The following is a 27096-nucleotide window of genomic DNA, read 5'->3' on the forward strand; positions in this document are numbered from 1 at the left end:
GATGTGTCACATGTCAGACTCCAGAAGTTTGTCTTTACTGATTGCTTATTAAGGCCTATACAAGCGGTGCATGGTTTAGATTTGATCAAATACAGTGAAAACAAGGGAAATCTTGCAGACGATGATGTGAGGAGCAGACAAGAGGAATGAAGAGAAGAATATCTTGGGATGACCAGAGTTTGCATATAGGTAGGGGAGATATCAGGACACTATGGCAGAAATGTAAGGGATTGGGGCAGGTTGTGGACTGCCTTGTATGTCTGTCTGTATTTTTAAATATTTTGAAATGTAAGTTATGGGCAGGGAGTGAAGGGGGAAGATGCGGAAAAGGAATTAACTGGTCAGCGGAGTTAAGAATGGATTGGAGGGGTAAAAGAATGTTAGAGGTAAATTCACAGAGAAGGATTGTTTGAGGGATTTTGGTTGACGCAAGGTTGAGGAAATAGTTGAGGTTGAGAATTTAAGACGCATCAGACTTGTGAGGCTGGGGAAAATGTAGCGCCATTAACTGTGATTAATAGTTCCAATTAGATCAAATTAAATCAAATTTCAAAAGGTGTAAAGATGATAAATTTAAAAAAAAACATCAGTTATTTGCATAACTTTTAAAGATCTGGACTATTTTGGGATCTCAGGATTAGGGATTTTGTTTAGTTTTTTTTATCACTGCATTACTAGAACAGTAACTTCTTTCCTGTCATGTATAAGTAGATGTATAATGGCTTATTTTTTGGCAGGACAAGTTGTAGTTTTTATTGCCACCATTTTGGGTTGCATATAAGTTTTGCCATTTTTCACAAACAACAAGGTAGAAACATACCATATAACAAAGCACAGTTAAATGTTGGCTCTAATTAGTCCTAATGAGGAAAGAGTCAGTAGTATGGTAGCTCAAGTGGTGGCCATACTCGTAAGAATTGTAAATGAACAGTTAAGCAAAGACATTGTATCTGTGTAAAAGACAGGGGAGAGGATTGCCCATGGGTCCATGTGTTCTCAGTTAACCCCTACCCACACGAGGACGCAACTGTACATCTTGACGAGAGGTTACTTGCCGCACCAGGACGTTCCTTTACTGAACTGTTCCCGCAGCTCACTGTCATAACAGACAGTGTCTGGGAACCGGGAGATCAGCTGTTCCTGACAGCTGACACTCCCCTGTCATCGGCAATGGACCCATCATAGCGGTCCAACGCCGGCGATAGCCGATCACAGTGCATTTAAATCTTTGTGCATTAAATCTATTGTACAGAACAAAGACTGTTACACTTTGTGTCTCCCTTTTTTCCTCATAGATTGTAAGCTCTTGCGAGCAGGGTCCTCACTCCTCTTGTTTGAATTGTAAATTAGCTTTGTCACTATGTAATGTCTGATGTTGTCTGTTTCATGTTCCCTCTATATTGTAAGTGCTGCGTAATATGTTGGCGCTATATAAATAAAGATTATTATTATTACATCTAAAACCGTTCCCAGTACTTGTAGTAAAGTTCGTGATCTGTAACTTCTATGTCCCACCCCTGCCTCATGTCCCATGTGACCATGGCATCTAAGGGTTTAAACAGCCAGAATCAGAAATTTCTTTGATCCCAGCTGTTACAGCGGGAACCTGTGCATTTAAATTAAGGTGCACCAAGGGATTAAACTTAATCTCCATAATCTCTAGGCAATTGATTTGTTGAGTTTCTCATTCTGGCCATACTGTGTGCAATAATTATGCATTCATTGTCATGATTGTGGTAATGGCAGTATCTTCTCTTCTGAACTTAAATCATAGCCTTTTTGTCACATACTAGTCAATGGATGCCAGACCACATCTACAACCCTATGGCAATGCTGAACAAGGCCAGAGAACATGAAGAGTTGTCATGAGGATATAGGATAGAGATGCTGCAGGCTGTGATAACACTGATAAAATGAAAGAAATGTGAAAAAAATTTTTAATACTGTATATCTTTATAAAGTACAGTGAAGTTTACCGCTCAGACGGCACTGGTAACAGTCCAATATCATTCAGTATAGACACTCTCTCCCAGAAAAATGCAGTGGACAGTCCGCAATCCAATGAGGGTGTGGATGGTAATTCTTATCCTTGTAGTTCCACCAAGCTCCTTATCGTCTCCCTCCACATTCAAAGAACTCCTGGTAGGAAAAGGATCTTATGTCTCTAATAGATGGAAAAAGGAAGACACATAGTGCAACACCCTCTGCAAAAAGATTGCTCCACGCCAAGTTTAATCCATACTCACAGAAGTAACAAGAAATAAAAGCATCAAGGTAAGTAAAAATCTTTAAAATTTCTAGGTGGCACGCCAAACACTCTCTGGGATGCCCCAGAGGAAGCCGGAAGGGCGAAACCCAGGGTCGGGCGAGAGTGTTTGGCGTGCCGCCTAGAAATTTTAAAGATTTTTACTTACCTTGATGCTTTTATTTCTTGTTACTTCTGTGAGTATGGATTAAACTTGGCGTGGAGCAATCTTTTTGCAGAGGGTGTTGCACTATGTGTCTTCCTTTTTCCATCTATTAGAGACATAAGATCCTTTTCCTACCAGGAGTTCTTTGAATGTGGAAGGAGACGATAAGGAGCTTGGTGGAACTACAAGGATAAGAATTACCATCCACACCCTCATTGGATTGCGGACTGTCCACTGCATTTTTCTGGGAGAGAGTGTCTATACTGAATGATATTGGACTGTTACCAGTGCCGTCTGAGCGGTAAACTTCACTGTACTTTATATATGCTATTTAGGGTATTTGTTGGATCATACCCAATTTAGTTTTGCCTGCTCCGGTCTGAGAGAGATTTTGTGGGTATTTGAGCCAAGAGAAACCACCATTATATTTGTATATCTTTATAGTGTTCAGAGCTCTGTTTTTTCATACAGAGCTCCAAATTGCCTGCATAGACAGGATGATAAATGATACAATTCCAGCAGCCTGCCACTAGGGGAAGCTTAGGAGTTATCCACATACTGTTTTATTATTGAGTTCAATGCATAAATGCATGCAGTAAGGCCCCTTCACATCACTTTTTTTTCCTTCTATATACCTTCGACGGAAGTCTACAACATATTCAACTGTATAAGCATACAGTGGGATACGTCTACCAAGCCGCCGGGGCAAAATGCTACCTCAATATATATAGACGGTGATGTCAGGAACTTTAGAATGCCGGAGTCCCTGGCCAGACCATTAGAAATGCTCTGGCTGTGGTCTCCAGCCCTGGGGAAGCTCCTGAGGTCACTGTCCATATGTGGACATTGATGTTATGAGCTCTGCAATTCAAGAGTCTCCGGCCAGGGCATCGGAAGTGCTCTGGCGGGGGACTCCAACCTTGAGAAGGCCCCAGACATCCCTGTCCATATATGGACAGTGACACTACCCGATGGTCTTCTCAGGGATCCGACCCCGGGGAAGCTCCCTGACGTATACATTTAACATTTATGTTTAACGTATGCCTGTGATACATTTACATTCTCCAGCAGAGGCCAGCATACACACCAGTGCTCATTCTCCTAAATGATTGCCTCTGTATCTCAACTGAACTAGTAGATGATAGTGTCAGTCAGAAGCAGAAGGCTGACAGAAGGCTGACAAAACAGCATTCAGCACATAAAGAGAACAGCTATAGTACATAAAATACATTTCAATGCAACTTTACTATACAGTGTTCTTCTATTCACAACCGAACAAGTAGCACCATGGATGTGGATGCATCTTTAAATACTTAAAATTACTATAGGTAGCCTAATGTATTTAAAACAAGACAATTTTAAAGAGCTTTTTCAGGAAATCCAATATTTTGATAACCTCTTCTTATAGATGAGGTGCACTTAAAAACCGCATTAAAAACACATTTGGAAAACCGCATGGATTTTTACTGTGATTTAACAAGTTTTCAATGAGTTTTTAACCTCAACCACATCAAAAAACGACCCAAATTCAGATGAATTTTTTTAACTGCACCTCAACTGCAACATGTGAATATACCCTAACAGTAGTAACAGATCATTCAAAAGCTGTAAATCTCAACAGAGGTGTTGTAATCTCATTATGTGGATACATGTTCTATCAAAAATTCACTTAATTTATGTAGAATTTCAGCAGAATATTATTTTACTTGAAATGACAGCAGTATTTAATCATTAATGAAACAGAATCGGTATACTGTATATATTTAACACAGTGAGCTCAGAAATATTGGAGAATTGTACACAATGAGTTAATTTTTCAGCGATTTCGGAAAGCTTTTACTTTTCAACTTCCAACGGTCTTGATAAAATTGTTGTTTGACTCAATATGCTAATGTAAAAGGATACATTACTAATGTACGTCTTTGAAATCCATAAAAACTTCCAAACTATGTTACATTAAAGCTCTGAAGCCATTATCATCAAGTATCTCTTAGCTTTAAATTCTCTGTAGAATACTTCATTTCCTAGGAAAGGGAAAAGATGATGTTGTGTTTGTTGTTTTTACTAGTTTTAGCTGTTTGCCAGAAGTCAAAAGATTCTGTGTACTATGCCAAGATGAAAAAAGCAACTGCAAAAAATTATGTGACTATCCGTCGGCATCTATTATATGTAATGCTGTAGGCCGTGCTCACGTAAAAGTACACAGCGTTTCCTCCTTGGACCCCACAGGGAATTCCAGATGAAAAACAACACCAAAGTAGTGCAATTTTTCAGGCGGCATGTCCGCTGCAGAAAGTTATACTTATCCCTCCCGTAGTCATGGCGACGCGACCGTGCAGCCTGGCCTCCTGGGATGACGTTTCATCCCATGTGACCGCTGCAGCCTGTGATTGGCTGTAGCAGTCCCAAGGGATGAAACGTCAACGCAGGAGGCCGGCCTGCACGGAGAAGTATAGAGAACGGAGTAAGTATAAGCTTCTTTTTTTTTCTGAGTTGCGATTTTGTATTTTTTTTTTTACTGCAAAAATTGCAATATTTGCTATTTGTTGCAGGTTTTACCTCTCCATTGAATACAATGGTGAAAACCCGCAACAGAAAGCAGCGATTCCGAAGCATAAACATGCTGCGGAATAAAAACCGCACCGCAGGTCAAATTATGAAAGTTTTTTCGGCAGATTTTTATATGCAGCATGTGGATAAGATTGTTATTTATATATCCCTCTATTATTATATCATCTATCATTATATTATCTATGCAATCTCTAATAGCTGATATGATGCTCCTTCCTAATTATAATATGTCCTTGTATCTTATTACTACAACATACAACAATCAGAAATAATTTTAACCCCTTCCCGACATTTGACGTATCCATACGCCAAAGTCGGGTAGGGGAAGAATGGAGCGGGCTCACAGAGTGAACCCGTTCCATATGATGCCGGTGTCGGCTGTATGTTACAGCCGACACTTCAGAGCAACGAGCAGCATCGCGCTCGAGCGCGATCCCGCTCTTTTAACTCGTTAAATGCTGCGGTCAATAGCGACCGCAGCATTTAAATCGTTAGAAAGAGGGGGGCGACCCCCTCTAACAGCTCATCGCGCCCCCCCTCAACACAATTGCGGGGGGCGATGGTTGCTATGGCTGCATTGGAGCTTAATGAAAGCCCCTAGGTCCGCCATCTTTGTGCACCTATTAAGCCCGGCCTCCGGCAGGGCTTAATAGATGCCTGTCAGAATCACGATATACTGCAATACATTAGTATTGCAGTATATCGTGCAAGCGATTTAACAATTGCTGGTTGAAGTCCCCTAGGGGGACTAATAAAAAAAGTAAAAATGAGTTAAATAAAGTTTGTTTTTTTGTGTAAAAAAAAATGTAAATATTAAAAGTAAAAAAAAAAAAACCTTTTCGTATTTTCCCCCTAGAGCATAGTAAAAGTCTGAACTATTACAATATATCATTATTTAACCCGCACGGTGAACGGCGTAAAAAAAATTGTAAACGCCAGAATTTCTATTTTTTGGTCACCTAATCTCCCACAAAAAATGTAATAAAAAGTGATCAAGCATTCGCATGTACACCAAAATAGTATTATTAAAAACTACAGCTTATCCCACAAAAAATAAGCCCTCATACCACTTGATCGACGGAAAAATAAAAAAGTTATGGCTCTCGGAATTTGGCGACACAAAATAAATTTTAGAAAAAATAAATATAAATATAGAAAAAACTATACCCGGAAAGGGGTTAAAATCACCTAATATCGTGCTGCTAAAATAGCTCTGACCTGCCAAGGCATGGACTCCACCAGACCTTCAAAGGTGTCCGGTGGTATCTGGCACCTAGATGTTAGCAGCAGACCCTTTGAGTCTTGTAAATTGCAAGGTGGGGCCCCAATGGATCGGTCTTGTTTTTCCAGCACATCTCACAGATGCTCAATCGGATTGAGCTCTAGAGAATTTGGAGGCCAAGTCCTCAAACCATTCCTGAACAATTCTATCATTGTGGCAGGGTGTATTATTCTGCCTAAAGAGGCCACTGCCTTTAGGGAATACCATTGCCATGAAGGGAAGTACTTGGTATGCAACAATGTTTAGGTAGGTGGTACGATTCAAAGCAACATCCACGTGAATACCAGGACCCAATGGCTCCCACATAATGTAAAATAAAATGTGATTCATCAGACTAGGCCACATTCTGGGATTGATCCATGGTCCAGTTCTGAAGTTCACCTGCCAATTATAGTTGCTTTCAGTGGTGGATAGGGGTTGGCATTGACACTCTGACCACTCGTCGGTTATGTAGCCCTAAATGCAGCAAGCTGCGATGCACTGTGTGTTCTGACACCTGTCTATCAAAGCCAAAATCAACTTTTTCAGCAATATTTTCTGTAGTAGCTCTTCTGTGGGAACGGACTAGACAGGCTAGCCTTCTCTTGGGCGCCCATGGCCCTGTTGCCAGTTCACCGGTTATACTTTCTTAGACCGCTTTTGGTAGGTACTCACCACTGCATCCCGGGAACACCCCACAAAACCTACCCCTTTGGAGATGCTCTGACCCAGTCGTCTTGCCATAACAATTTGGCTCTCGTCAAAGTCGCTCAGATCCTACATTTGACCATTTTTCCTGATTCCAACACATCGACTTCAAGAACTAACTATTCACTTGCTGTCTAATATATCCCACCCCTTGTCAGGTGTCATTGTAACAATATAATATATGTTATTCACTTCACCTGTCAGTGGTTTTAATGTTATGGGTAAACGGTATATATCTGAATGTTACCACTTTCTTGATCTTTGCTGTTTGATCATGTGACTTATATATGTTACCTGTACCCTGCTATTGTTGAAAAAGGACCCATATAGATCCAAACACTAAATCTTGTTACTTTCACATGTGTGTGTAATTGGAGCATATCACATGGAGCTGTTCTAACCCTATCAAGGGTTTTGCCAGCATGTCGCAATATTGTATTGAATCGGTTTAATTAGAAATTGGAGTCTTTAACCAAATTCAAGCAAAGGCAAGGGAGGACACAGCTGTCTATCTATCTATCTATCTATCAATCTATCATCTATCTATTTTTTTTATCTATCTATCTATTATTACTCTAATGTCTATTTTTCTTTGTTTCTATACATTAAAAAAAAGAAGTTGTGGCATGTATTAGTTTTGCCGCCGGCATTCTTGGTACACGTGTGGAGTATACTGTACCTGATTATTAAATATCTGTATTATTATTCCATATCTGTCTAATCTACCTCTCTATACATTATCTATATATATTTTTCTTCAGTATATACAGTATCTGTCTGTCTTAAAGCATAACTCTATTAGCTATCTGTCTTTCTGTGTGTTCTTCTATGTTGGATCTGTCTATGTATGAAGCATACAGTCATATAATTTACAAATGCTTTGATTTGCCTCATTCTCCGTGGCTGGGAGCTGATTTGGAAGATGATGAAAATAGTCCGTTTTGCTTTATTTAATGGCTCTACAAGGAGGGGGAGGACCTACGGTAAACTATGGCAACCAGCATGAGATGATAAGGTTTTTTTTCACTGTTAAGTGGGTGGCTAATTCTGAGACAAATCCACTGTTAGTAAAGACTGCAAGAAACTGGCAGATGCTGCGCTGCTGGCGAGAGCTGATCAAGATGTTGTTGTGCTATTTGCTTACTTTTTTTTGACTGATCTCATGTGTCAAAAAGTCAAGGTAAGGTTTTAATAATTATTTATTTATTTAGTTCTAATTATTTATATAGCGCCAACATATTCAGCTGCGCAGATTATATTGGCTAACATCCCTGTCCTCAGGGCTCTCTGTCTCAGCGTACACACGCACTTATATGCTAGGGCTAAATTTTATAAGTCACTTATCATACGTATATGTTTTTGGAGTGTATGAGGAAACCAGGGTACCATATGTAGAACTACAAAACTCACTTATTGGACTTGAAATTAGCATTCACAATGCATACTAAGTAATGAGCCACCATGTGGCCCACTTCATGTCAATCATATTTCTAGATGGTTGTCACCATAAATCATACTCATATTTCATTACCTTCAGCTAATTTAAATAGCACATATATAAGGTATATAAAGCATCAATCATTAAAGCATCATGGTACTAGATTATTTGTTTGTTGTAAATGTAAATGCATTGACATGTACTGTAGCTGAGAAGGACCATGGTCAGAAACAGTTAAACATAAGTATTTCTTGCAAGTTAATGATTGCAGAACCTTTGGAAGAATGTAGTTGCTGTAAATCTGGTAAGAGGATCTACCGTTGTAACAAAAAATACTTGTTTTTAGGCTTAATTGAAATGCACTACAAAATATCCCACCTATTTTTAACTTTTAAACTGAATTATAGATTTGTTGCCATTAGGTGGCAGATGTGAGTCATTAGACAAACAAACAGATCAAAAGAAAGGGAGCATTCTGCTTGCTTTTAGTTAAAATAACTTATTAACATCTCTAATCCTTTTTGAGAATAGTAATTTTATCACATCCTGGTCAGGGTGCATACATAAGATAATGACTGCACTGTAGTTACATTGTATCAGTCAAGCTATTGCAAGCTTTTCAATACCAGTTGTCTAGGAAAGACTTTTTAACACTTGCTGACTGCTTTCTATTGACTGAAATATAACATCCTGTAAATCTGTTTACCAATGGGAGAGAAGAAAACCTGGACCGTACATCCACTATGCGATAATTTATCTTTTGCGGGTCGGCAAAATTAAAAAATTTATGAACATGAGGCTCTTAGTTTACATTTTGATCAAACTGTGTGAGCCCACCTGCCACTTCACGGCGACCTCTTTAAAGTGGGTCCCTACTCTATCAAGTACAGTATCGCATGGCAACCAATGCTACTGACAGACAGTACCTGCAGAGGGAGCAACCCAGAAGACCAACAGCACCCATGCTGCCAGACTAAGCCATCTTGGCTCTGTGCCACATCCCCCCACAGACAGCACTACAGCAACACTGACCACCACACAACACCACAAAAAAATGAACAGATGGAAAAAGCTCACCTTTCCTTGTAGTCTCTGTGGCCAAATTGACAACAAAATAGGTAGAAACCCTTTTTTGTGGTGTTGTGTGGTGGTCAGTGTTGCTGTAGTGCTGTATCTGTGGGGGGACGTTGCCCAGAGCCAAAATGGCTTAGACTGGAAGCATGGGTGCTGTTGGTCCCCTGGTGTGCTCCCTCTGCAGGTACCCACCGATCCCCTTGTCTGCTCCCTCTGTAGGTACCCACAGATCCCATCCATTTAAACTGCTCTAAAACGTTGCCTTGCAGCTGGGAGGATCAGGGGACCAGGGGACAGATCCCCACCGATCCAGCATTTTTTAACCTATCCAGTGGATAGGTGTAAAAGGCTGGAGGCTAGAATACCCCTTTAAGTGGCTGCTTTGACTGCCCCGGGCCAAAACATTTTTGGACAGATTGAAATTATTTTACTACACCTGCTGTCAAAATTCCAAGAGAAACCTGTTTGGGATACCCAATTCTAAGATAACTCTTTAGAAAATGTGGTATAATTCTCTTTAGTTTAATATTGATGTGTAAAATCATAAAGATATTTTAGTAAACAAAAGTGATGGAAAAACCATATCAAGTAGTTAAAAAATATGAAGATATGAAAATATTATTCTTATTTTTGTAAGGTCTACGATACCTGACTGAAGCTTTTCTGCAATCTGACACTGTTGCCTATAGTAGTGGCACATTTACATTTATTTCTGTCGGAGGGAATTGAAAGCTGTCAATCATGCAACATGAATCATGTAATACGCTTTAGGAATCAGCCCTATCTGTTGTCTATTCTTATCCTAATACTGTGGACATATTTACTAAGTATAGAATTCCCAAATATATATTTTTTCCACTAGAAAATTGTACAAAATGAAAATGAAACAGCTGTGTTTTGCTGATGAGTCCAAGAAAGGACACAGACCCCTCCTCATGATAGATCCTTGAACACCCTGTGGCTTCCTGGCATTGTAGCTGGTGTGCTGCAGTTTATACAAATCTACAATATGATGGATCGCTCTTCTGTTATTTTAGTTTTTGAAAGAGAACCACAAAGAATTGTACAGCACAGAAACTAAATTTTTCTGGTCTTAATTTCATTTTTTTCATTTGCTATCCCTTGTGTTCATTGATCCGATCATCATCTTTCTTTTTAATGTAAATTTTGATAACTTTGCACTTTAATTTTATTTTTTTGAGTCAGTCTACAATTAAATAAATAATTTCAAAATAATGTTTTTGAATTGAATGAAATGTGAAAATCCTATAAAGGTCATTGTTTTGAATATGAAAGTAAACCCTGTGAATGAATAAAAGAGGAGGAGGGGATTTAAAGTGTTTTGTTGCTTTAAGTTAGCTCCCCCTTGTAGATGAATCTGTGAAGAATACCTATCACAGTGATGCCCACAGGAAAACTGAGCAAAGACAAAACACAAAGCATTTGTTGACCAATTAGTTTGACATGTTGACTCATGAACAAGTGGGCAGGTATAGATGTTGTGCTAAGTTGACTGCAGGGGGCTTTTATTTGCACCAAATGGCTAAACACAAAGAACTGTACATCCCCTCCTCCATTCTTACATTCCAGGCTAGTTCTTTCTCAGCCCACTCACAGACTCTGACAATTTAATAAGGAGTATGTAATACTTTCTGAAAGATTGTATTTATACAATGCAGTCCTCTAATGTAATTTCCAATTGTATAAACCAACTTTTTTATGGTACAAATTGGAAAAAATAACCAATTCATTTTAGTTTATAGTTACATTTTTAACATGTTAAATCATTGTTCATGAAAATGTTTTTGACTTATTTGTGTAAAACTTAGGGGTTGCCCCAATTGAAAAAAAGGTATGCTTTTTACCAGAAACAGTGTCACTCTTGTCCATGGGCTTTGAATGGCATTGTAGCCCTGTCCTATTTACTTGAATGTGGATGAGCTGCAATGCTAGACACAGCCCATGGACAAGTGCTTTTTCTAATGCTGGTTGACCCCCTTAAAAAGGTAAGTTCAGTCCGGCGTAAGTTCATGTGACCCATACCTTATGTCATTTAAGCCCGTTGCAAACTGAGAGCTTCATCCATCCATGAAGCGAGGTGAGTACTTTGTCTCCAGCGGCACTATTACATGCCTTAAGGCGCAGCATTTTGACAGACACATAGTATATCCCTGATTTCTCCCCACCTCCAATACAGCGCCATTTCACTTTATGCCTCAGGAACTGTATGTGTTATACAGGAATATTTTTGCACCTGTTTTATGGCCAATTGTCCCCGCCTGACTGCAGGTTTAATCATGCAAGCTAACAACATCATTGATCCCTATGCAAGTTGGTTTGGGTCATCAGACACGTGGATGGGCCAGGAGTTGTCGACACACTATACAGACACAAAAAATGCCCCCCTATTATGCTCATATGAAACTGGCCTTAATGGAACCTGTATTGTATTATATTTTATAAAGTGTATATATATATATATATATATATATATATATATATATATATATATATATATATATATATATATATATATATATATATATATATATACAGTATGTATACATTACAAATCTCTGCATCTTATATTTCGTTGTGTATATCATCATCATCCTCATTGAATTCATGTCCCTGGTGAGAACCTTTATGTGTGATACTTCTAGACTGAGTGGTTTGGCAGCTTTGTGTGTAAAAAGATTACAAAACACTGTTTTCCGTAAAAGCACCACGTAGTTTCCTTTCCAGTGTGAGAATGAGAATTAGTATCTTATTTCACAAGAGGATTTACTCTATTTTTTGGACTCTTCCAAAGCTTAACAGAAGTTTTTAAGAAAAACTAGATTGAAGCAATGCAAATGCTCCAACTGGAAGCAATCATTTTACCTGGCTCTGGGTCTAGGTCAGACTCCCATTAAAACTTTTACACTGTGGTTCACACATATCCACAGTTGGGTGTACAGTTATGAAATACAGTATTCACCTTTTTCTCCATAGCCGAGTCAGGACTATTATATCTAAAAGACATGCCTGTGGCATTTTACAGCCTTTTAAGTTGTGACTGCCTCCAGATGTAATGGTGGAATTCTGTCTAGGGAAAGATTGTGCTATTTCTTTACCTCCTCATAAAAATTTTTCAAAGCAAACATACTACAACCAGACTACTGAATGATACAGGCAGAAATGGTTTATAGGTTATCTGCAATTGAGAGGATTTCTGTGAGAAAAATAAACAAGTTTAGGAGTTTAGTTTCAGTTGGTTTTTCTAGAAATTTTTATAAGAAATATATATCCACATTATTCTGTAGAGTTATTATAGCACCAGCAAAAGTCACACAATTCTTGTCTCGTGTGTATGTGATTATTGGAATAAGAGCAGAAACCTGACTACTAGCAAGGGTGTATGTCCCATAGAGGTACTGTACAGCCTGTAATTGATAGAGGGCCCTTAGAGAAAAGGGCTCATAAGGTCCTCTTACATGGCCCGTCCGGGGCCAAGTAAATGAGCGCCGATCAACGAGACAGCTCGTTGATCAACGTGCGTTTGCTCCTTTCATAAGGAGCTAGTATGGGAGGAGCGCTCGTTACTCCGATCGCTCGTCCCCATACATTTGTTAGGAAACGCCCGTCCCTTTAAGATTACTATGACTTCTGGGCGGTTCTGGTTTCTGGGCGGTTCTGGTTTTAGTTGTTCAGCCTATCCCTTTTCTCTGTCTGTCTTAATGTCAGGTGTAAAGGTGGAGTACTTAAACCTGTGTTGCTTCTGTGTTCTTTGCTTGTGAATTTCCTTTCTGCATGTTTTTGATCAAGCTACTGACTATACACTGCACCTTTGACTATTTTGACTTCTTGGAACTGGACCTCGTCTTGTCTCTGGATTACCCTTTGCTTTCTGATTTGGACTATCTGTTCCCGGCTGGTTTTGACCTTTGCAATTCCTGATATCCCCTAGCTTTGTTATTTGGGCTTCCTGTTACCCTCTGGCTGTCTTGTTATCTGTTCTGGTAAATGAACTCTGTTAAAGCAAGCTGGGTTCTATGCCGCAAAATCCAACCTGCAATGCGGTGGGCTCTGGCGAAAACAATAGAGTAGCCTTAAACACTGTTGATCAGAGTTGTGACGGATTTGGGTTTGCGGATTTACTTGCACACCCATTCCTGACAGTCTCCAGCAGCCTTTGGGGAATCGCTCACATAGTAATTCATTAAGCTTCCACCTTGGGAATAGCTCAACCAGTGATTCCATAACAACATTATTATCATGTCAGCAGCACGTCTCCCTGTTTACACAGGAAGATGGGCTGCCGACAACGATAATATTTTAGGCAGCTAAAATGATACGATCCGCAAATGAACGAGAGTTTGCTCGTTCATCTGCTGATTGCTGCCTTGTTTATCCGCAAACAGGGCAATTACCGCAACAAGCGTTCTATGAACGAGCATTTGCCCAATAATTGGCCCGTGTAAAAGTGCCTTTAGTCAGATTGGCCCTATAATCCTTCCCCTTTGGACTTGTGCAGGTACTAACCTCTATACAAGTACCATAACTTAGTAAACAATTGAAAGCGAAAGAGGTCATATTGATATACCACCATACCAGGGGTGTAACTAGGAAAGACTGGGCCCCATAGCAAACTTTTGGGTATCACACAACCACCCCTTGTAGATACTGCCTCCCTATAGATTCTACCACATAGCACCCCCCTAGAGATAGCACCAAACAGCCCCCTTGTAGATAGCGCCAAATACATCCCCCTGTAGATAACGCCATCCAGCCCCCCCTTTAGATAGCGCCATACAGCCCCCCTGTATATAACGCCATACAGCCCCTGTAGATAACGCCATACAGACCCTCCTGTAGAGAACGCCATACAACCCCCCTGTAGATTATGCCATACAGCCCCCTGTAGATTACGCTATACAGCCCCCCTTGTAGATAACACCATACAGCTCCCTGTAGATAACACCATACAGCCCCCCTGTAGATAACACCATACAGCCCCCTATAGATAATTCCATACTGCACCCCCTGTAGATAACGCCATACAACCCCCCTTGTAAATAACGCCATACAGACCCCCCTGTAGATAACGCCATACAACCCCCTATAGATAATTCCATACTGCACCCCCTGTAGATAACGCCATACAACCCCCCCTGTAGATAACGCCATACAACCCCCCCTGTAGATAACGCCATACAGACCCCCCTGTAGATTACACCATACAGCCCCCTGTAGATTATGCCATACAGCCCCCTGTAGATTACGCTATACAGCCCCCCTTGTAGATAACACCATACAGCTCCCTGTAGATAACACCATACAGCCCCCCTGTAGATAACACCATTCAGCCCCCCCCTGTATATTACGCTATACAGCCCCCCTGTAGATAACACCATGCAGCCCCCCTGTAGATAACACCATACAGCCCCCTTGTAGATTACGCCATACAACCCCTCCTCTAGATTATGCCATACAGCCCCCCTGTAGATTACGCTATACAGCCCCCCTGTAGATAACACTATACAGCCCCCCCCTGTAGATAAAACCATACAGTCCCCCCTGTAGATAACGCCATATAGACCCCCCACCCACGAAAAAAACGGCCTATAGTTTGTAGATAGTGCCTCCCTATAGATTCTGCCACATAGCACCCCCCTAGAGATAGCACCAAACAGCCCCCTTGTAGATAGCGCCAAATACATCCCCCTGTAGATAACGTCATCCAGCCCCCCCTGTAGATAGCGCCATACAGCCCCCCCTGTACATAACGCCATACAGCCCCTGTAGATAACGCCATACAGACCCCCCTGTAGAGAACACCATACAACCCCCCTGTAGATAATGCCATACAGCTCCCCCTGTAGATAGCGCCATACAGCCCCCCCTGTACATAACGCCATACAGCCCCTGTAGATAACGCCATACAGACCCCCCTGTAGAGAACACCATACAACCCCTCTGTAGATAATGCCATACAGCACCCCCTGTAGATAATGCCATACAACCCCCCTGTAGATAATGCCATACAACCCCCCCCTGTAGATAACGCCATACAACCCCCCTGTAGATAACGCCATACAGACGCCCCTGTAGATAACGCCATACAACCCCCCTATAGATAATGCCATACTGCACCCCCTGTAGATAATACCATACAGCCCCCTGTTGATAACGCCATACAACCCCCTGTAGATAATTCCATACTGCATCCCCTGTAGATAACGCCATACAGCCCCCCTGTAGATAACGCCATACAACCCCCTGTAGATAATGCCATACAACCCCCCTGTAGATAACGCCACACAACCCCCCCTGTAGATAACGCCATACAACCCCCCCTGTAGATAACGCCATACAGACACCCCTGTAGATTACACCATACAGCCCCCCTGTAGATTATGCCATACAGCCCCCCTGTAGATTACGCTATACAGCCCCCCTTTAGATAACACCATACAGCCCCCCTATAGATAACACCATTCAGCCCCCCGTAGATTACGCTATACAGCCCCCTGCAGATAACGCCATACAACCCCCTGTAGATAATGCCATACAACCCCCCTGTAGATAACGCCACACAAACCCCCCCTGTAGATAACGCTATACAACCCCCCCTGCAGATAACGCCATACAGACCCCCTGTAGATTACACCATACAGCCCCCCTGTAGATTATGCCATACCGCCCCCCAGTAGATTACGCCATACAATCCCCCTATAGATAATGCCATACTGCACCCCCTGTAGATAACGCCATACAGCCCCCTGTAGATAACGCCATACAACCCCCTGTAGATAATGTCATACAACCACCCTGTAGATAACGCCACACAGCCCCCCCGTAGATAACGCCATACAACCCCCCCTGTAGATAACACCATACAGCCCCCCTGTAGATAACACCATTCAGCCCCCCCAGTAGATTACGCTATACAGCCCCCCTGTAGATAACACCATGCAGCCCCCCCTGTAGATAACACCATACAGCCCCCCCCTGTAGATAACACCATTCAGCCCCCCTGTAGGTTACGCCATACAACCCCTCCTGTAGATTATGCCATACAGCCCCCCCTATAGATTACGCTATACAGCACCCCCTGTAGATAACACCATACAGCCCCCCCTGTAGATAACACCATACAGCCCCCCCTGTAGATAACGCCATATAGACCCCCCACCCACAAAAAAAACGGCCTATAGTTTGTAGATAGTGCCTCCCTATAGATTCTGCCACATAGCACCCCCCTAGAGATAGCACCAAACAGCCCCCTTGTAGATAGCGCCAAATACATCCCCCTGTAGATAACGCCATCCAGCCCCCCATGTAGATAGCGCCACACAGCCCCCCCTGTACATAACGCCATACAGCCCCTGTAGGTAACGCCATACAGACCCCCCTGTAGAGAAAGCCATACAACCCCCTGTAGATAATGCCATACAGCACTCCCTGTAGATAACGCCATACAACCCCCCCTGTAGATAATGCCATACAACCCCCCTGTAGATAACTCCATACAACCCCCCTGTAGATAACGCCATACAGACCCCCCTGTAGATAAAGCCATACAATCCCCCTATAGATAACGCCATACAGACCCCCCTGTAGATTACACCATACAGCCCCCCCTGTAGATTATGCCATACAGCCCCCTGTAGATTACGCTATACAGCCCCCCCTGTAGATAACACCATACAGCCCCCCTGTAGATAACACCATACAGCCCCCCTGTAGATAACACCATACAGCCCCCCTGTAGATAACACCATTCAGCCCCCCCAGTAGATTACGCTATACAGCCCCCCTGTAGATAACACCATGCAGCCCCCCCTGTAGATAACACCATACAGCCCCCTGTAGATAACACCATTCAGCCCCCCTGTAGGTTACGCCATACAACCCCTCCTGTAGATTATGCCATACAGCCCCCTGTAGATTACGCTATACAGCCCCCCTGTAGATAACACTATATAGCACCCCCTGTAGATAACACCATACAGCCCCCCCTGTAGATAACACCATAAAGCCCCCCCCCTGTAGATAACGCCATATAGACACCCACCCACAAAAAAAATGGCCTATAGTTTGTCCTACAAAAGAGATGTATTCCCTATCCACAGGATAGGGGATACATGTGTGATCGCTGGCAGCGATAAGGAGATCGGGGGGCCGAAAGTCCCTCGAAGTTCTCCATGACAAAGCTCGAACTTCCAGGGTCTGGGCAGTTCAATAAAAATTAAAGGAGCGCTGGTCACGCATGCGCACAAGCGTGACCTGTGCACAAGTCATTTCAATGGAGCTGCCGACAGACCCCGGAAGTCCGAGGTTTGTCATGGAGAACTTCAAGGGACATTCGGTCCCCCGTTCTCCTTATCGCTGGGCGTCCCAGCGATCCCACATGTATCCCCTATCCTGTGGATAGGGGATGCATGTCTTTTGTAGGAACAACCCCTTCAGTGGCGTCGAGCTGTAGCAGCCATAGCGGCTGCTAGCGGAGCCTCCGGCCATGGGTGGGGGGGCCTGTGCCGGCGGATGGCACAGGCCCCCTCATGCTGCGGCTCCGTAGCAGTCGCTACGGCTGCTATAGCGATAGTTACGCCACTGCACCATACCATTTTATACAAGGGACTGGATTGGTCAAAATCTAATTTTGTTCTGAAGGGCCACACTCTCCTCTCTTTGTAAACCTCTGATTGGAATAAAGGCACATTACCTGCAGTGTATGTGGCCATGCCAACTTTTCTCTTCTGTGGACTGACCTTTTAATTTTTAGATTTAATTGTGAACCCTGGTTGGTAATTTCAACGCAAACTGAATGATATTGGATAGAGAGAGAATCACTAGGAAGTCATTTTCTCCCATAGATCAGTCCCTCATTATTAGTGGACAGTTGGGCAGAGACAGGTGTTTTGGGTCCCAAAGGACTAATCATTATGACATTGGCTTAATAGCATAGCACTACAAAAACCACCATCTTTTTTCAAATTTCTACCAGCCTTAGGGCAAAAAGATTTCATACATCTGTGGCTTGCTTACTACAGAAACCTGGAGGCTTAGATTTAGCAAGTCTTTGAAGAATTAAATAAGGAAATAGATTGGTTCTCAAAAGAAATAAAGTAACCCTGATCTTACAATTTTACTTAAGTACAGAAGAAAAGGAATATAAACAAATATAAGAACGTTAAGTCCCCATTTAATGTGCCTAATTATGCTACATTTTGCAAAGATTCTTTATATATAAAGATTACTTAGAAAAAATGATTAGTAAACCCATATATAAGCCCATAATTACCCTCATTTGGCCAAAAAATAACATGCCAATTAGCCTCACTGCTTAAAGAAAATCTTCCACAAAAAAAGAAGTAAAACTACAATTTCTAACTAAGTGGAAGTCCTGCCGAGTCTTACAAGAGTTTTTAAACTTTTCCACAGATATCTGTCTTCGGTTGACAACTGTCTTGGTCGTTTGTGTCACAAAAAATGTGTCGACAGTCGGCAGAAAATGGTTTCAATCAGCCATTTCAGCTGCCCAAAATCTACAGTGAATGGCCAGCTTTACAATACGATGGATTTAATAATATAATAACATAGTTTATAAAGTTAAAAAAATACATAAATCTTTCTAGTTCAGTCTATTATCTTGCAATGTTGATCCACAGGAAGGCAAAAGAAGTTGGATTCATGCATTAACATGAAATTGAGCGCGGATCACCAATTGATTTGCAAAACTGAAATCAAGCAAATAGGTCTACTTTTCTCCATTTAACAGAGTCAAAATATTTATTGGGTTTGGTCACTTGTAATAGATATGATTAAGTGAAGTAGACGTTTAAACCCTTTGTTTTCTATTTTAAATTAATAAGACGTATTCATTTTGTAACTGAAGTAAAGGAAAAGTCATTTGAACAAACATACTAAGGTGGTTTTATTAAAATAATGTTAATCCCTTGAACTAGCCTTATCCTGTAGTTTCCGTGTCCAGAACCACAAATTTACACAATTCCACAAAACCCCATTTTTTGGTTTTCTATCAGTCATAATACTACAAGAATCATCCTAGAGAAATGTATAAAAGGCAACATAATGTGAATTGGATTGTCTGTAGAAAGTCAAGTTGGTTAACTATCTCTTCTCAAACCTCCTACAAGGAAGATCTCTTGCATGAACACTGTCTACATTTATCCAGTCATAAATAGGAAGGGTCATCTTTATCATACTTAGATTTTTTTTTCACCAATGCATGATACAAGAATGACCAAGAAGATGTATCTTACCCACCATGTCCCTTCACATACTTACAAACCTACTCTATACTTACTAATATTCTGTAACGCAACTGTTGTAATTGACTTTAAATCAATCAAAGGATATATTCAAATACTTGTGCAAACAGAAAATCAGTGCTATTACCAAGGATACCACCCAAATTAAACAAACATAATCTCTAGAATCTGATTGGTAAATATGGTGTAGCCAGGAATTAATGTTTTTCCCATATGAGCAACCAGGAAACCCTAAATCTCCTAAATTTACTTCAGAACTTTGTCTATGTCAAAATAATAGCCAAACACATACTACATACATTAGTGTATATAAAGGGGGTTTCGAATAAAAGTCTTATATGTGCATAAAATAGTAAAACATCAAACTTTGTGATATAATTGCCTTCTCACTCATTGCCTCACAACTCCCTAGTTTTGAATGAGGCTTAATCATGTCACATCCTATGGCAGTCAATTGCGTATGGACAACATATAGCAAAGCATTCTAAACAAAGGGAGACCCATGGAAACCACTAGCCATGAAATACAGGAGAATTTGAAAAAAAAAACATATTGGCTTACTATTTTAGGCACATATAAGTCAAATTTTTACATTTTCTGTAAATTCCTTTAAATGGAAAATCATCTAATCCTGCCATAAAATATGTACAATGTGCTATACATTAAATAACAACAATTATGGGATTATATTCTCCCTCGAGTTAGATTTCCAATTATATATGTATACAAACAGGACAGAAATATTTCTTATTTTTATGTGAAATCTATACTTTCTTATAAAACGTTCTGGAAAGATTTTGCAGATTACATAGAATAGTATGAATTAAAAAAAAGTTATTCTGGCTCCATTTCAATTAAACAATGTAACATGGTTACCATAAGCAGGGAAAAACGAAACAACATCCTATATTACAATTACAAACTAAAGAAATAGCACCCACGCTGTTAGGATCTTTTACATCTTGATGACTCCACTTGACCATATGTTAAGTTAATTGAAAAAGTCAAAAACTTTTATAGGAAAGAAAACACATTTAGGTTTGAGAAATTCCTAAAAATCCTAGTTTTCTTGTAAAAAAAAAATGGTTTGTGGTCCACAAGAAGAGGGAAACTGATACACAGGTTACACAGTTATGTAAACCAAAGCCATGTTCCAACTAGTGTACATTTTATCAGCTTTTTTCCCAGATAATAACTGTACAAAACATATAGTCCAGATATAATTTATAATATAATTCAATCTATAACTTTGCTGCTGCACAAAATAAAAAAATGACAATACCCGATAATTCATAATAGAACTAGAGAATTTAAGCTGATCTGATGATATATTAAAAATTGGGCCATATCGGGGATGCTAATGAAGCACTCAATGTTGCTCAAGGGCATGGAGTAAATGTCTGAACAATGTAAACATTCTCAATTAGTCAGGCCTCGGGACAGAAGAGTGAATTCACAACAGTGATTTTTTTAAAACAGTGGCGGAGGTCATATATAAATATACAGTATATATATATATATATATATATATATATATATATACTATTAATAAATGTCTTTACAAACCGGCAGCCTAACCAATCAAGAAATATTAGCTATTATCAAAGTGGGGCATGACTGCACCTAACTCGACTGCAACTTTTGCATGACCAGGTAGTCCCACCTAAACTCAACTGGCCCCTGAGCTAGATGCCAGTCCTTATGACCGTACAAAGTTTCTTAAGCCCTTAAGGACGCAGCCTAGTTTTGGCCTTAAGGCTCAGAGCCCATTTTTCAAGTCTGACGTGACACTTTATGTGGTAATAACTCTGGAATGCTTATATCTATCCAAGCGATTCTAAGATTTTAAAAACTAGACCCCTCAAAGTATTCAAAACAGCATTTAGAACCTTTTTTAACCCTTTAGGCGTTTCACAGGAATTTAAAGCAAAGTAGAGGTGAAATTGACAAATTTTTGCTTTTGTCCAAAAATCCTTTTTATTCAATTTTAGAAATATCCCACATGTGGTCCTAGTGTGGTAATGGATTGAAACACAGGCTTCAGAAGCAAAGGAGCACCTAGTGGATTTTGAGGCCTCCTTTTTATTAGGCACCATGTCCGGTTTGAAAAGCTCTTGTGGTGCCAAAACAGTGGAAACCCCACAAAAGTGACCCTATTTGGCAAACTACACCTCTCAAGGAACTTATCGAGGGGTATAGTGAGCATTTAGACCCCACATGGGTTTTGCTGCATTTTGTGTAACTAGGCTGCGCAATTGAAAATCTAATTTTTCCGATAAAAGATACAAATTTTTATTTTTTACAAGGAATAAAGGAAAAAAAGCACCACAATATTTGTAAATCAATTTCTTCCGATTACGGCAATACCCAATTTGTGGACATAAACTGCTGGTTGGACAAATGGCAAAGCTCAGAAAGGCAGGAGCGCTATTTAGCATGTACATTTTGCTGGATTAGTTTCTTGGCGCCATGTCGCATTTGCAGAGGTTCTGAGGGACCAATACAGGGGAAACCCCTTAAAAGTGACCCTATTTTGGAAACTAGACCCCTTGAGGATTTCATTGTAGTTTTCATGGGGTGTATGCGACTTTTTGATCAGTTTGTATTCTATCTTTAAGAGGCGTGGTGACTAAAAAAACAGCAATTATACTATTGTTTTTTAATTCCTTTTTTTACAGCATTCACCGTGCAAAATAAATTACATATTCACATAATTCTGCGAGTCGATACGATTATGGTGATACCATATGTTTATAGTTTTTTTTATGTCTTATGGCGTTTGCACAATAAGTTTTTTTTAATCAAAAATCATTTACTTTTTGTGCTGTATTACACTCAAGAAAATGACTTTAACATACACATAAGCATGATGCAATAAGAATAAGAACTTATGAGACATTTTTGTTTTTATGGTTAAATAAAGTTTTTATTGGAAGAAAAGACATAGGCAGGTACAAAAAATTCATTCGAATGCCATGAACAAAAATAAGCAATCAGTGATAAGAATAATAAATTTCACTTACAGGTAACTACAATTAATCTACATTTTTCATTGTGAGGCCTACTAGCCAGAAGCAGGGAGGTAACACAAAAAAGGGAAAGTAGCTACAAGGAAGAGAAAAGGAAGGAAACCTTCCGAATGTCCATCGACCTATTATCTAGGATATTAAAACATAGGATTAATGCACATGGCCGTATTACGTCTTCATTTTGTATGATGGAGGGCTCCGATAGAGGTGAATAAGGCATCTACTGTACGGAATCCAACAGAAAAAAATTATGACAGGCTACATCGGATGCCCCTATATACGGAGGCATTATCCCCTTGAATCATTGCTTCTAGGGGGGGAAATAGCTCGGTACATATGATACCCAATATAACATGTACAGCAGGGCTGTGTATACATAATCTGCACAAAATAATATGGAAACCAATGAGCAACATCATACAACATGTCTAAAAATATGCATAGTGAAAAATCTGAACCTTCTTGCCTGAATGAGAAGCACCAGCTCCCAAGTCAGAAAAAAATAATAATTCATTTTAAAATTACACCTAATCTTTAAAACATAAAGTTGCATGAATAATATGATTTTTATATGGGAAGACACACCTTAAGTATCATTTGCACATATATACTGGCAATAACAATTGAACCACGTGTGGACTGGTTGCGCTCCTGTAAAAATAAGGATTGTCCATTACAAAATACTTTTAGAGTCCTGAAGCTTTGCTGCTTTGAAATTGTATGAAATATTAATCTATTGGCCATGGGATAGAGACTGTGGTACCCACTGGATGAAGGGGTTGGTGTGACTAGTTAAGTATAATATAGTGTGCTTCAATGTCTGCTTTAAAGGGGTTAACACATCAAGATATCATAGAGAGGTCTTCCCTGCTCTGGACCCCACTCTATGAGCTAGAGCAGAGAGCCGCAAACAAGAAATGACTCTCGCTTTGGCGGACCTGGTCCATCCAAGTATTACATAAATGGCCATTCATTTGAAGTGCTGTATGCAGGGTCAGCCTTAGGGTTGTGCGACCTGTGTGAGTGCACAGGGCGCTGCACCCTCCAAGCATGTAGGGGGCGCCACTGGGCTTTGCCTCTGCTCTGTCCTTTGCACTTGGTTACACACACATTGAGGCGGAAAGAGAAAAAGAGAAGTGGAAGCTCCACCCACAGCCCGGCCCTGCAAGAAGCCTGTCAGGAAGGAGAGATCGTATGTGCCTATGTGTGTATATAAGTCTCTGTGTTTGTACGTGTATATGTTCTAGTATGTGTGTGTGTGTGTGTATATGTGTGGCTGTGTGTGTGTCTATATATGTCTGCATGTGTATACTGTTTATGTCTCTGTGTTAGTGTGTATATGTTTCTGTGTGTGTGTGTATAGATAGATAGATAGATAGATAGATAGATAGATAGATAGATAGATAGATAGATAGATAGATAGATAGATAGATGCCGCTGTGTGTGTATGTGTGTGTGTGTGTGTGTTTATATGTGCCTGTGTGGGTATAGTTATTATCTGTGGTGTGTTATCTGTGGTGTTACATAGGACTGCAGATAACATCCGCTGCATTATCTGTACTCAGAGCATTACCACTGTGTTATCTGTGGTGTTACATAGGACTTCAGGTAACAACTACTACATTATCTGTACTCAGAGATCACTGTGTGTTATCTGTGGTCTTACATAGGAATGCAAGTAACATCCACTATATTATCTGTACATAGGGAGTTAGCACTGTGTGTTATGTGGTGTTACATAGGACTGTAGTAAATATCTACTACATTATCTGTACTCAGAGGGCGATCACTGCCTTATCTGTGGTGTTACATAGGACTGCAGGTAACATCTACTACATTATCTGTGCTCAAAGACTTATCACTGTGTGTTCTCTGTGGTTTTACATAGGACTGCAGGTAACATACTACATTATCTGTTCTGTGTATATATGTGCTTGTGTGGATATATATAGCTCTGTATGTGAATGTGTCTTTGTGCTTGTATATATGTGCGTTTTATGTAGTTGTATATGTTCCTGTCTGTGTATTTATGTACCTGTGTGTGCGGGTATATACTGTATGTGTTTGTATATCTACAGTGAAGGAAATAAGTATTTGATCCCTTGCTGATTTTGTAAGTTTGCCCACTGTCAAAGACATGAACAGTCTAGAATTTTTAGGCTAGGTTAATTTTACAAGTGAGAGATAGATTATATAAAATAAAAAAAAAGAAAATCACATTGTCAAAATTATATATATTTATTTGCATTGTGCACAGAGAAATAAGTATTTGATCCCCTACCAACCATTAAGAGTTCAGCCTCCTCCAGACCAGTTACACGCTCCGAATCAACTTGGTGCCTGCGTTAAAGACAGCTGTCTTAAATGGTCACCTGTATAAAAGACTCCTGTCCACAGACTCAATTAATCAGTCTGACTCTAACCTCTACAACATGGGCAAGACCAAAGAGCTTTCTAAGGATGTCAGGGACAAGATCATAGACCTGCACAAGGCTGGAATGGGCTACAAAACCATAAGTAAGATGCTGGGTGAGAAGGAGACAACTGTTGGTGCAATAGTAAGAAAATGGAAGACATACAAAATGACTGTCAATCGACATCGATCTGGGGCTCCATGCAAAATCTCACCTCGTGGGGTATCCTTGATCCTGAGGAAGGTGAGAGCTCAGCCGAAAACTACACGGGGGGAACTTGTTAATGATCTCAAGGCGGCTGGGACCACAGTCACCAAGAAAACCTTTGGTAACACATTACGCCGTAATGGATTAAAATCCTGCAGTGCCCGCAAGGTCCCCCTGCTCAAGAAGGCACATGTACAGGCCCGTCTGAAGTTTGAAAATGAACATCTGGATGATTCTGAGAGTGATTGGGAGAAGGTGCTGTGGTCAGATGAGACTAAAATTGAGCTCTTTGGCATTAACTCAACTCGCCGTGTTTGGAGGAAGAGAAATGCTGCCTATGTCCCAAAGAACACCGTCCCCACTGTCAAGCATGGAGGTGGAAACATTATGTTTTGGGGGTGTTTCTCTGCTAAGGGCACAGGACTACTTCACCGCATCAATGGGAGAATGGATGGAGTCATGTACCGTTAAATCCTGAGTGACAACCTCCTTCCCTCCACCAGGACATTAAAAATGGCTCGTGGCTGGGTCTTCCAGCACGACAATGACCCAAAACATACAGCCAAGGCAACAAAGGAGTGGCTCAAAAAGAAGCACATTAAGGTCATGGAGTGGCCTAGCCAGTCTCCAGACCTTAATCCCATCGAAAACTTATGGAGGGAGCTGAAGATCCGAGTTGCCAAGCGACAGCCTCGAAATCTTAATGATTTACAGATGATCTGCAAAGAAGAGTGGGCCAAAATTCCATCTAACATGTGTGCAAACCTCATCATCAACTACAAAAAATGTCTGACTGCTGTGCTTGCCAACAAGGGTTTTGCTACCAAGTATTAAGTCTTGTTTGCCAAAGGGATCAAATACTTATTTCTCTGTGCACAATGCAAATAAATATATATAATTTTGACAATGTGATTTTCTTTTTTTTTTTTTTTTTATATAATCTATCTCTCACTGGTAAAATTAACCTAGCCTAAAAATTCTAGACTGTTCATGTCTTTGACAGTGGGCAAACTTACCAAATCAGCAAGGGATCAAATACTTATTTCCTTCACTGTATATATTTACCTTTATGTATGTGTATATTCCAGAATGTGTGTATATATATATTTGCCTGTTTGTCTAAATATCCAAAGTATACATGCAGTAGATACCCACAGTATGCAGTAAATATGTACAGTATACATGTTCCAGTATGTACTTGTCCGGTTCATTTTTGGTTTGTGGAGGGCAGCCATGGAGAGTCCCGCACAGGGAACCATCCAACCTAAGGCGGGCCATGGTTATATGTAATACTACATTTCACATGCAGTGGCTGCTGCAGAGGAAATAACCAGCCAACGATAACCCCCCTGGAAAAATCCCAATTAAATTTTTTTTTAAATGTTTTTCCTATTATTGTAGTCTGTAGTCTATATATTCTAGAAATAGTCAGAATATGACAGATAAATACACAGTCAAAATGCTGGCATTCATTTTCAGCAGGGCAGAAAAAGTAATTTAATAAAACTGTAGGTTAAAGCAAGAAAAACTTCCCGTAATTACAGATAGTTAGTGAAGATCGCCACTAGTTACAGGGGCACTGATGTGATTATACTGAGATTTAGGGAGCTTAAAACTGGAATATTTAACTGTGTTTGAAAATATGGCATGAGTACTTCAGCGTGGATACTGTTTCCCTTCCTGTTTTCTTGAATTGTGGCTTT

The 27096-nt window shown here is 40.4% G+C and overlaps 1 protein-coding gene across 1 annotated transcript in view; it reads left to right on the forward strand.

Moving 5' to 3' along the window:
* Window positions 1-8040: 8040 nt before the first annotated feature.
* MID1 (midline 1) overlaps window positions 8041-27096 on the forward strand; it is a 349475-nt gene continuing 330419 nt past the window's right edge. Inside the window, exon 1 of the mRNA XM_075853965.1 lies at window positions 8041-8131. The gene's annotated coding sequence lies outside the window, so the exon portion shown is untranslated. The remainder of the gene's footprint in view (window positions 8132-27096) is intronic.

The sequence above is a fragment of the Rhinoderma darwinii genome, chromosome 2, assembly GCF_050947455.1.
Source record: "Rhinoderma darwinii isolate aRhiDar2 chromosome 2, aRhiDar2.hap1, whole genome shotgun sequence".
NCBI classification, from domain to species: Eukaryota; Metazoa; Chordata; class Amphibia; order Anura; family Rhinodermatidae; genus Rhinoderma; species Rhinoderma darwinii.